Source organism: Capsicum annuum, chromosome 12 (assembly GCF_002878395.1).
Source record: "Capsicum annuum cultivar UCD-10X-F1 chromosome 12, UCD10Xv1.1, whole genome shotgun sequence".
NCBI lineage: Eukaryota > Viridiplantae > Streptophyta > Magnoliopsida > Solanales > Solanaceae > Capsicum > Capsicum annuum.
Window position 1 is genome coordinate 45,336,209 of NC_061122.1, and position 11,625 is coordinate 45,347,833.

Below are 11,625 nucleotides of genomic sequence, written 5' to 3' on the forward strand. Positions count from 1 at the left end.
AGAGGGACCACTATAAGGGTGGGAGGGACCGGTGTAAGGGTGAGAGGGACCTGTGTCTGGGGTGATTTCAAACGTATTTATTTTTTCTTGAGCATCAGTATACTCATCATCATGACTGGAAGCAGCAACAGCATTAGAATGGCTGCCACCAACATCAACAACTCCACCAGCAATACCCCCCAGAGAAATCACCCGGATCTATTACAGTAGGTTAGACATGAAGAGCTTCAACATTAGGATGACCTTGCCTAACTACTCTTCTTATGGTTGTTGCTCCAGTCAATTCCTTCTTTATTAACTCCACCATTGGGTCTGCTATTATATTAAAAAGACCTAGAGTAATAAAAGAAGTCATCCTCAACTCTTGCTCAGTAGGCACGATCCAAGGATGCACTACCTATAATAAAAAAAATAGATATATTTAAATCATATAATAATAATTTGCAGTCAGTTGGGTTACATGTTAACATAGTCAACTTATGCAACAGATGATTTATCTATCACAACAACAGATCTACATGTCGTAATTACCCATCTATTACATAATTTGTAGTAGATAGGTAAACTATTGAGTCAGGTTCAGAGAACCAGAGCAACAGATGATTAATCTATTGTAAAATATGGATGGTCTATTGCAACAGATTACCTATCTATTGCACCAGTTGCAGTAAATAGGTAATCTATTGCAACAGATAACCTATCTGTCACAATAGATGGCACATCTATTTTAATATCTTTCTTTGAGTCAAATTATTTTACTTGAAAGAATACGTACTGCATCATCTAGAGGGTTAAAAAGGTTCACCTTGCTAATTCTTGTGTTGGAAGCCAACCACCTAAGGATCCTTGGATGGGAAACCTACTTTGAGTAATCTTTGACCTGCTTTCGGAGGGGAGGAATGACTTCAAATGCTAAAGCTTTAATATGTAAACAGGAAGCAAGCAAAAAAAAGTCATAATAATTATTCAATATAAAATAGTGGATGAGTAAATAAATAGTAATTAAATTTACCATGAAAGCCCAAGGAAAGCCATATAATGTGATCGCTTTGGAGATAGCTTTGTTAGTAAATATTTGACGGTCAAGCTGTCATATCCCCAGGGATAATCATTGAATTTCTTAAAATCCTCTGTAAGCACCAACAAATCATCTTCTATGACTTTCTTGACGTCTCTTTCCAATATAACGGAATAGGAATACCAAACTAAGCAAAATTTGTCCCTGTACTGCTTTGGTATGGTTTTATCCTTCAGAACTTCTATCAAATTTGCCGCTTTGTAGCTATGTCCAACAACCCATCTATTTTTTCCTTATGTTACGTTTGTTTATTTTGGTGGGTGGTTGCTTGAACATTTCCTTCCCTCTATTTGATGGTGGTGCTTTGGCTATCCTGATTGCCTTGGACCTTTCACGGGGTGTTTCCTTGATGAGAGGTTCTTCTGGAAGATCGCATCTCAAGCCTGTCATATGTCAAACTCCTTCAAGGCTAAACAAACCGGCATGCCACAGTAGTTGATCCAGATTTCATCTATCTTTTTGCCCCCTCCTTCGAATCTTTATCATCCCCCACATATTTGATCCTGTACTTGAGAAGACCATATACCATGTTTATTTAGAAACAGGAAGTGTGGTCCTCAGGCAGCTCAAGAAAGCATCCAAAGAAGCTCTTCTTAAAAAGTTCGTCTATGTTTTATTTCTTCATAATATTCCTAAATTCATCAAAAGGTTTCCCAACTGACATTTAAGTACAAGATCACTAGTTAGTTCTGCAGGGTCATGTATTGGAATCGCAACTTGAAACCTATCAATACTAATAGTTTTGACAACCTTATACTGGGATTTCGATCTTAATTCACGCCTTATTGGTGATGCATTATTATATTGTTTATCTTCTTCTTCCTCCATACTTCTATTTTTCTCACCAGCCTCTATATACCCTTATCCACCTCCCTTTATATAACTTTCCTCGGCTTTATATTTCCCTGAGTAAGATTGTTCAGGAAGTTTCTCCGAATCCATCTGTACTCTAGACTTTTTTGTTAGGTGATCAGAAGTTGATCCACTTTTAGTTTTTTTTGGGAGACATCTTTTAACTACAAACAACAAAAAAACAAAAAATACATTGCATTTGATGTCTGCATAATTTTTAGCAAAAAGGTAAGACAAATTTCAATAAATTATTTTAAGCCATATTACAAATAAATACTCCAACGGATAACCCATTAGTTGGAACAGATGGGGAATCTATTTGAAGGCCTAATTAATATCTCCCAACATATGTTCCACTTGTTGCAATAGATAAACCACCAAGACCACTACTGACACCACTACTAATGTCACCAAGACCACCAATACCACCATCAAGACCACCAAGACCACCACCAACACCATCACCAATACTATTAATACCAATACCAACACCAAGACCACCACCAATAACACTAATGCCACCAATACCTGCACCAAGGCCACCAAGATTGCCAACACCACTACCAATACCACAACCAAGACCACCAATACCAACACCACCAACAACAGCTACAACAACAACACAAACACCATCCAATAATACCACAAAAGTCAACAAAATACTACAATAAAAACTAGAGCTTTCTCGAGTTCTTCCTACATTTTTAGAATCAAAACTCAAAATTGTTAATCCATTCTCGAAGATATTAAAAGTAAAAGTCTTTTTTTATCATTAACTAAGAAGTCCTAATTTTTAGATTAAAGAACAGATGTAGAACTCTTCTCAAACTTTGTTACCTGTAAAGACAGAGAAAACAACGGATACAAGTGAGAATGAAGTCAAAAATAACAACTATGTGGCCAAAAATGGGAAGAAAATTGATCTATTTTGAAGGTTTGAGCAATATGATGAGTAGTTGTTGTCTGTATTATTGAGAGAGAAATAAAAAAATGAGAACTCAAGATTTGAAATAAAGAAACATTTTCCCCTCGAATGGATGATTTGTATGGGTTGATTTGTATTTTTGGATAAGAATGACAAGTTTTGAAATTATTAATTTGGTCCAAATTGATCTTAATTATTTTTAAAAATTTTAAAAGATATGAATCATTTCAACTCAGAGTGATTAATTGATAACTCGGGTCGGGAGAACTGCAATACCAATACCATGCAATTGCAAAGACTTAATTGAAGTTGTAGTTGACCCGATGTACTCTTCCCTAGTTCTATATAAATCAATTTAGGTATTATCTTAACAATAATTTAATATGAATTATTTCAACTCAAAGTGATCGATCAAAGACACGGGTTGGGAGGAACGCAATACCAACCCATGTAATTGCAAACACTCAATTGAAGTTGTAGTTGAACCTATGTAATCATCCCTAGTTATAGCTAAATTAATTTAGGTATTAGATTAACAATAATTTAATATCAATTGTTTCAACTTAGAATGATCGATCAACGACGCGAATCGGTAGGAACGTAATACCAACATTATACAATTGCAAAGACTCAATTAAAATTGTAGTTGACCCTATGTACTCATTCCTAGTTTTAGCTAAATCAATTTAGGCATTATCTTAACAATAAGTTAATATGAATTGTTTCAACTAAGAGTGATCGATCGAAGACTCGGGTCGGAGGAATGTAATACCAACACCATGCAATTGCAAAGACTCAATTGAAGTTGTAGTTGACGATATGTACTATCCCTAGTTCTAGATAAATAAATTTAGGTATTATCTTAACAATAAGCTAATATGAATTTTTCAACTTTGAGTGATCGATCAATGACTCGGGTTGGGAGAAACACAATACCAACATCATGCAATTGCAAAGACTCAAATGAAGTTGTAGTTGACCCTATGTACTCATCCCTAGATCTAGCTAAATCAATTTAGGTATTATCTTAACAATAAGTTAATATTAATCATTTTAACTCAGAGTGATCGATCGACGACTCGAGTTGGGAGGAACGCAATACCAATATCAAGTAATTGCAAAGACTCAATTGAAGTTGTAGTTGACCCTATGTACTCATACCTAGTTCTAGCTAAATCAACTTAGGTATTAGCTTAACATTAAGTTAATATGAATTATTTTAACTCAGAGTAATCGATCGGTGACGCGGGTCGAGAGGAATGCACTACCAACATCATGTAATTGCAAAGACTCAACCGAAGTTGTAGTTGACTCTATGTACTCATCCCTAGTTCTAGATAAATCAATTGCAAAGAAATCTATTACAATAGATGACTGAGTTGTTGGAAATTTTCAAATAGATATTGAGATCTGTTGCAACAGATTACCTATCTGATTTAATTATCAAATAGACATTTGCATCTGTTACGATAGATGACTGAGCTTTTGGAAATTTTCAAATAAATATTGATATCTTTTATAACAGATGACATATATGTTTAATTTATTTATTTTTATTTTAAAGGAACCTTCTATCTGAAAGAAGAAAGATAAAATACTACTAAGTAGGTAAAAAATATTTCTTATATAACTCAAAAATCTCCTCCTTGAGTATCCTTATCTTGTCTTTTCAATGTCACCCATCTTCCTCATGCCCCATAAGTTATTAATGAATATTAAACCCATCTCTAGAATTATCTCTCCTTCATCCCAAAATTATTTATCTCTCTTCTTTTTCTTTCTCTCCTATTTAGGGTTATCACAGTCGTCTCCTTTTTTTCTCTATTTTCTCTCCTCTTTTTTATAAGGATCCTTTAGATCTCAACCGATCTATATCTTTTATCGACTGAAATTGTTGTTTTGATCCCCTTACTTTTGACATTGCAGGTATAGTTCATTATTGCTCTATTATTCTCGTCTTCTTATTTTCAAGTTATTTAAATTAGTTAAAGACATTTGTTTTTTTACTTAATTACCCTTTACCCATATCATATTTATTTTAAAAAATTGAAGTAAAGGTTACTTTTAAGTCTTGAATAAATGAATAATTATTTTTATTAAAATATACAAAAAAAAAGTCATCTATTGGGAGAAGTTTAAAAGTCTTGTTGGCAGTATCACTTTTTTGTATGTATTTTGTTTTTCTTTGTTATTGATGTTGTTGGTGGGATTGGTGTTGTTGAAACTTGTGGTGTGGTATTGTTGATAGTGTTGGACGAAATGATGTTGTTGATTCTATTGTTGAAGTTGTTTCTTTGTTATTGATGTTGTTGTTGATATTGTAACAAATGAACCAACTATTGGAACAAATCAAACGACTAGTAAGGTTGGTTTGATGTGTTCTAATAGTTTACACATCTGTTGTAAAAGACTCCACATTGTTAAATAGTCTCCACATCTGTTATAACAAATTTATAATTTGTTGAACAGATAGAAAGTTGCTGCAACAGATATAGAGCCTGTTGCAACAAATAGGTAGTATGTTTCAACAAATGGATAAAGTTCTTTTTGTTCTTCTCTTATTTGACATCAATTGTTTTTCTCTTGTTTGTAGATATAAGGAAATGAAATTTGATCAACTTTTGCCCAACCAACACAAGAGTTTACTATAGTAAAGATGGGTTCAAAGGAATAAGCTGCTTGCAGATGGAACCACTTCATATGTGGGAGGTATGTATTACTGATAATGTTATCGTGAAAACACACATAGAGTACACTAATTTTGTGAATATTATTTTTTACCGATTAGGCATTGATTATTCAAACAAGATATCTACAATTTTATAGTTAAGTTTTATAGGTCCAAACTGATAAGGCTGAGGGACCATGAATATGGTTCTGATACCCTGTTAAGATTTAATGACAGTTGTTGCTCATGTCTATGTATCAAGCTTTGTGAAGTGATCAAGTTTTGGTAACGTTGTAAAAAGATTCGATAGTGATTAGACTAACTTTTAGGGTGCATTGGACTCTGAGAGGGCCTTCGAAGCCACCCAATGCTTCAACTAAGAATGAAAATCAATAGAGTTATTTCCTTAGCACAAATTTATATGGTTGGGTTGCTCAGGGTGATCATTATACACAAGAAGGTGTGGTAGGAGAATACCTGCACGGGAAAAGGGGAGTTGATAAAGATTATATCACTTGAGAACTAATTGAAGAGGAAACATAGGATAGGAGGGAATTTGTAGTGAATCTAGCCAATGAAATTCACTTAGAACACGAGAAATCTGAATCAAGTGCAAATATAAAAGTTTATCTAAAAATGAAATTTGTATGTTATCTCTCTCAAAGAAAAATAGTACAGTTGGGAACTATTTTAGGAAGCTATGACTAGGTAGCATGGTCGGGATGATCACCTACATAGAAAATAACAAAACACCAAGAAAGCAGCTTTACGGGCACCGACGGTTAAAATGATGTACAGCAAGTCAAGAAAACTTACCCCAAGAACAGTTGTAGTTAAAATAAGGAATCTAAGTGAAGGTGATAATTTCAAATTTCAAATTGCATCACATGTCTTGTTGTTTGTGGTCCTAATTAGGTCCACTGCTATTGACATGATTGGAACCACAAACAAGATTGAAAGACAGATTGAGTATCATTACTTCCTTAGCAATATAGATATAATTGTTTATGTTTTCTTTCCTTAGTATGCTTTCTACATATCATGGAGAAGACCAGAGACTTGCTGTAGTATATGAATCTTGATAATTTTCAAGCTTTCCTCCGGCTTGCTGATTCGGCATTAAAGTTTGTCATTATCGTCTTTGAGGTTAGTATAGAGTTCTTGGTATTTTGTGAACTTGTCAATGAGGAACACTTTCTTTGAAGTTGTAGCATTATAAAAGACCTCCAGAAGTCTTCTAGAATACTTTTTTCAGAAGGTAAAAATGATAGATGGAAGGTCGCTATGTTTGTTTTAGGTCAACGTCTTGATGCACACTCAAGTAGTGGTCCTAAGAGTTGAACAACTCATTTTCTCGAGTGTTGTTCAATGCATCTTTTTCAATGCAACATTTAAAGGATTTGATAGGTTAATAAGCCTCGAATTAAGTAAGATTTGATCTAAACTGATTCCACTAATCCTATAGTCAAATAAGGTATTTCCTAGTGTTTAGATTATAGGATTAGTGAAATCGGTTTTGATCAAATGTTATGTAATTTCACCCTTATTAATCTATCAAATCCTTTGAAGGTTGGTTGAACATGTTGCATTGAACAACACTTGAGAAAGTGAGTTGTTCAACTATTGGGACCACTACTTGAGTATGCATCAAAACATCGACTTAAAACAAACATAGCGACTTTTAATCTATCATTTAAGCCTTTGAAAAAAGTGTTCTGGAAGTCTTATGGAGGCCTTTTACAATGCCACAACTTCAAAGAAAGTGTTCCTCATCGACGAGCTCACAATATACCAAGAACTATATACTAACCTCAAAGACGGTAATGACAAACTTGAATACTGAATTAGCAAGCTAGAGGCAAGCTTAAAATTATCGGGATTCACATACTACATCAAGCCTCTGATCTTCTCCAAGATATGTTGAAAGCATGTTAAGGCAAGAAAAGACAATCAATTATATCCATATTGCTAAGGAAGTAATGATACTCAATCTGCCTTTCAATCTTGTTTGTGGTTCCAATCATGTCTATAGCAGTTGACCAAATCAGAACCACAAACAACAAGGCATGGGATACAATTTAAAATGCAACTGTTCTGACACAAGTTTTGTTGAGTTATTGTACATTATTACAACCCTCAGTGTCTGCAAAGTTGCTTTCTTGGTTTTTTGTTATTTTCTATGTAGTTGATCATCCCGATCACGCTACCTAGTTGCAGCTCCCTAGAAAAGTGTCTATCTGCACTATTTTTCTTTGAGAGAGACAACAGATAAATTTTCATTACTGGGCATATTTGCGCTTGATTCATATTTCTCATGTTTTAATTCATTTTTATCGGCCAAATTCACTAGAAGTTCCTTGGTACCCTATGTTTCCACTTCAATTAGCTCTCAGATGATATAGTCTTTTATTAACTCCTCTTTCCTTCGCAGGTATTCTTCTACGGCTCCTTCTGGTGTATAATCATCTTCTCGAACAACCCTTCCATATAAATTTGGGCCAGGGAATTTCAATTATTTTTTCGTTCTTGTTTCCTGAAGTGAGAGGCTTCTAAGGCCTTCTCAGAGTTCAATGCACACTTAAAGCTAAGTCCAATTGCTATTAAATCTCTGCAATGACACCAAATTTTAATCCCTTCTCAAAACTTGACATGCATAAATATGAGAAACAACCGTCATTAATTCATAATAGGGTATCAGCACCATCTTCATGGGCCCCTCATCCTTATCAATTCGAACCTATCAAACTTAAATGTACAATACAGGATCTTGTTTAAATAATCAATGCCTAATCGATTAAGAACTGCATTCACAAAAAATCATTGTACTTTATGTATGTTATCCCGATGACCTTATCAGTAATACATGACTCTCACACATGGGAGTAGATCCATCCATCTACACACATCTTATTCTTCCTAGCCCATCTATGGCTTAATTTGAATAAACAGATTACTAACATATTGCAACAAATAACACATCTATTAAAATTATCAAACAATTATAGATATTTGTTACGACCGATGATCAATTTGTTGCAACATATGGCTTATTTGTTGGAAAAATCAAACATATATATCTATCTATTGCAACAGATTGTCAATATGTTGTAAATTATCAAACAGATAGAATATTTTTGCAACAGATTATCCATCTGTTATATTTATTTTAAAGCAATTTTTTTTCTTTCCGAAATATAATAAAGATAAAATGTTGTATTTAGATCCATTTTTAATTTACATATTCAAAAAGTCATCAGTTTTATTTAAAAAAAAAGGTGAACAGTCGTGGCTTTTTTACTAACCCATTCGAATTCAATCCTTTACAAATAGGTCCCTCCTTACTTATTCATTCTGCTCCACTTCTAGATATGGTTGATCCATATTTGTACAAGTTGATTCATCTCGAGTCCTTACAGGAATTTGAAAAGTAGATTCATGAATTCAGGATGGAGTTGGGTGACTAAGAGCAAGGCTGAGAAGGGCCCTGCTGCTGCCAGATGACGACTGACCGGTTGATTATAATAATAATAATTATAATAATAATAATAATAATAATTCTAATAGTAGTAGTAGTAGTAGTAGTAGTAGTAGTAGTAGTAGTAGTAGTAGTAATAATTAGGTTATGTTTTTTGTTTTGGCGTATGTATTTTCTTTTTTTATATCAGATCTACCCAAGGGTATGTTTTTAAATTGTATATATTTGTATATAATGGATTCAAAAATCTATGTTTGTCGACTTTGAATTTTTAATTCTTATTTAATTTTTAATTTTTATTCTGTCTGTTTCTTATTCTCAACATGTCCACGATTGGAGGTAGGAATTGAGTGTTTGTGGAAACGGATGAACCATATATTGCAACAGATAGTTAATCAATTGTGACAGATGGATCATAAATTGCAACAGGTAGTTATTAATAAAAAAGAATTATTGTTATTGAGAGGGGGAAAAGTCATGACTTTTCAATTATTTAATATGAAAAATGGTTCGTAAGTAAATAATAAAGAAATAAATGATAACAATAATTTATAACCGTAAAAGAATAGTTATTTGATTTTAATAATTGATCGTGACTTTTCACTATTTTTTTAACTCTATTTTTTAAATTATTTATTTATTATATAATAAAATAGTTACAACATTGGATTAATTAAGGTATATGATGATTGTTAAAAAAATGGTGAACAGTCATGACTTTTTGTCTAACACATTCAAAATAGTTGATGCATCAAATTCCATATCTGCTCCGACTGATGAATTAGTTGTTAGAAGAAATTAAAAAAGATCCTAAAATAGATGGTCGATTTGTTGCAACAGATGGTATATCTGTTGCCATAAATGAGTTATCTGATGCAACAGATATACAATCTGTTGCCATAACTCAATAAAAGTGGTTATTATTTTATTAAAGAAACGGTTATAAAGGTGAGAAGTCTTCGATTTTTTAATTGAGAAAAAATTTATTTAAATTTAAGAACTAATTAATAATACTAAGATAAAAAGTCATGACTTGTCACAATAATAAGAAATTCAACAGCTTGATTTAATTAAGTCATTTCTTTTCACAAAAAAAAAATAAGAAAATAAATGATAAACACAATTTATAACCATAAAAAAATGATTATTTAATTTGAATAATTGATGTTAATATTAAATAGGGGACATGTAGTGAATTTTCCCCTTTTTTGTTTTTAAATCTATTTTTTTAATTTATATAATAAAAAAATTACTAAATTTGGATTAATGATATGATGATTACTAAAAAAAAGAAGAAAGATTATATGTTGCAACAGATAGTTTAAATGATGCAACAGGTTGTCAATTTGTTACAACAGATAGTGTATCTGTTGTCAAAGATGGGTTATCTGATGCAACTAATATAGAATTTGTTGTCACAACTCAATAAAAACGGTTATTGGAAAGAACTAATTAATAATAATAAGCTGAAAAGTCATGACTTATCACAATAATCAAAAAGTCAGTCACCAACTTGATTTTATTAAGTCGTAACTTTTCACAGTAATTAAAAAGTCACCAATTTTTATGTAATTAATAAATGGAGGTTAACAGTCGGACCTTTTTGCCTAACTCATTCAAATTCAATCTTCTATAAATAGGTCCCTCCTTACTCATTCATTCATTCTACTACACTCACTTTATTTCTTGCATATTGTCTTTTATATTACACCTTCAACCACTTTCTCTTCCCTGACTAAGGTAGGTTTGTTTCTTTCTTTTTTGTGTGAATATACCCAATTGGTAGTATACGTTGTATTACATTCGGATTTATTTTTTTACTTTTATTTTTATGTTTTTTGTTAATTCATATGTGTTCAAGATATGGCTGATCAAGTGTGGGATATTACTTTTCTGCAAGACGTCGGCGGGAACTTCAAAGGCAAGTTCACGACCTGCAGTGGGAGTTGGGCGCCGTTAGAGCAAGGATGCTCTGGGAGATCCGCAGGCTGAGGAGGGTCCTGCTGCTGTCAGTTGAAGATTGGCCTACTGGCAATAATAATAATAATGATAATGATGATGATGATGATGATGATGACAATAATAATAATAATAATAATAATAATAATAATAATAATAATAATAATAATTAGATTATATTTTTCTTTTAGCCTATATATTTTTATTTATTTTTGTTTAATTAAAAAAATTATGTTTGATCGATTCTGATGTTTTAATTCTTATTTAATTTTTATATGTCTTTCTTCTTCTCAACAAACTTGTCGACGATTAAGGAATAATTTGAATCCAGTAGCAATAGCAACAGTTGAAATATATTAGTTATCTGTTGGGTTTATGGCAGGAGTTGTATTGTGTTGTTCCAAACAGATTACTCATCTGTTGCAATAGAATAATTATTTGTTGCAACAAATAAATAGTTTGTTGCAACAGATAAATATTCTGTTGCAACAGATTACTCATTTGTTGCAACAATTGAGTAATATGTTACAACAGATAACTAGTTTGTTTCAACAGATAACTCGCCTGTTGCAACAGATTACCCATCTATTTGATTCATGTTATGGGCAATATAGGACCATGAACATAAACCCAATATATGAGTCTTCTGTTGCAACAGGATATTTATC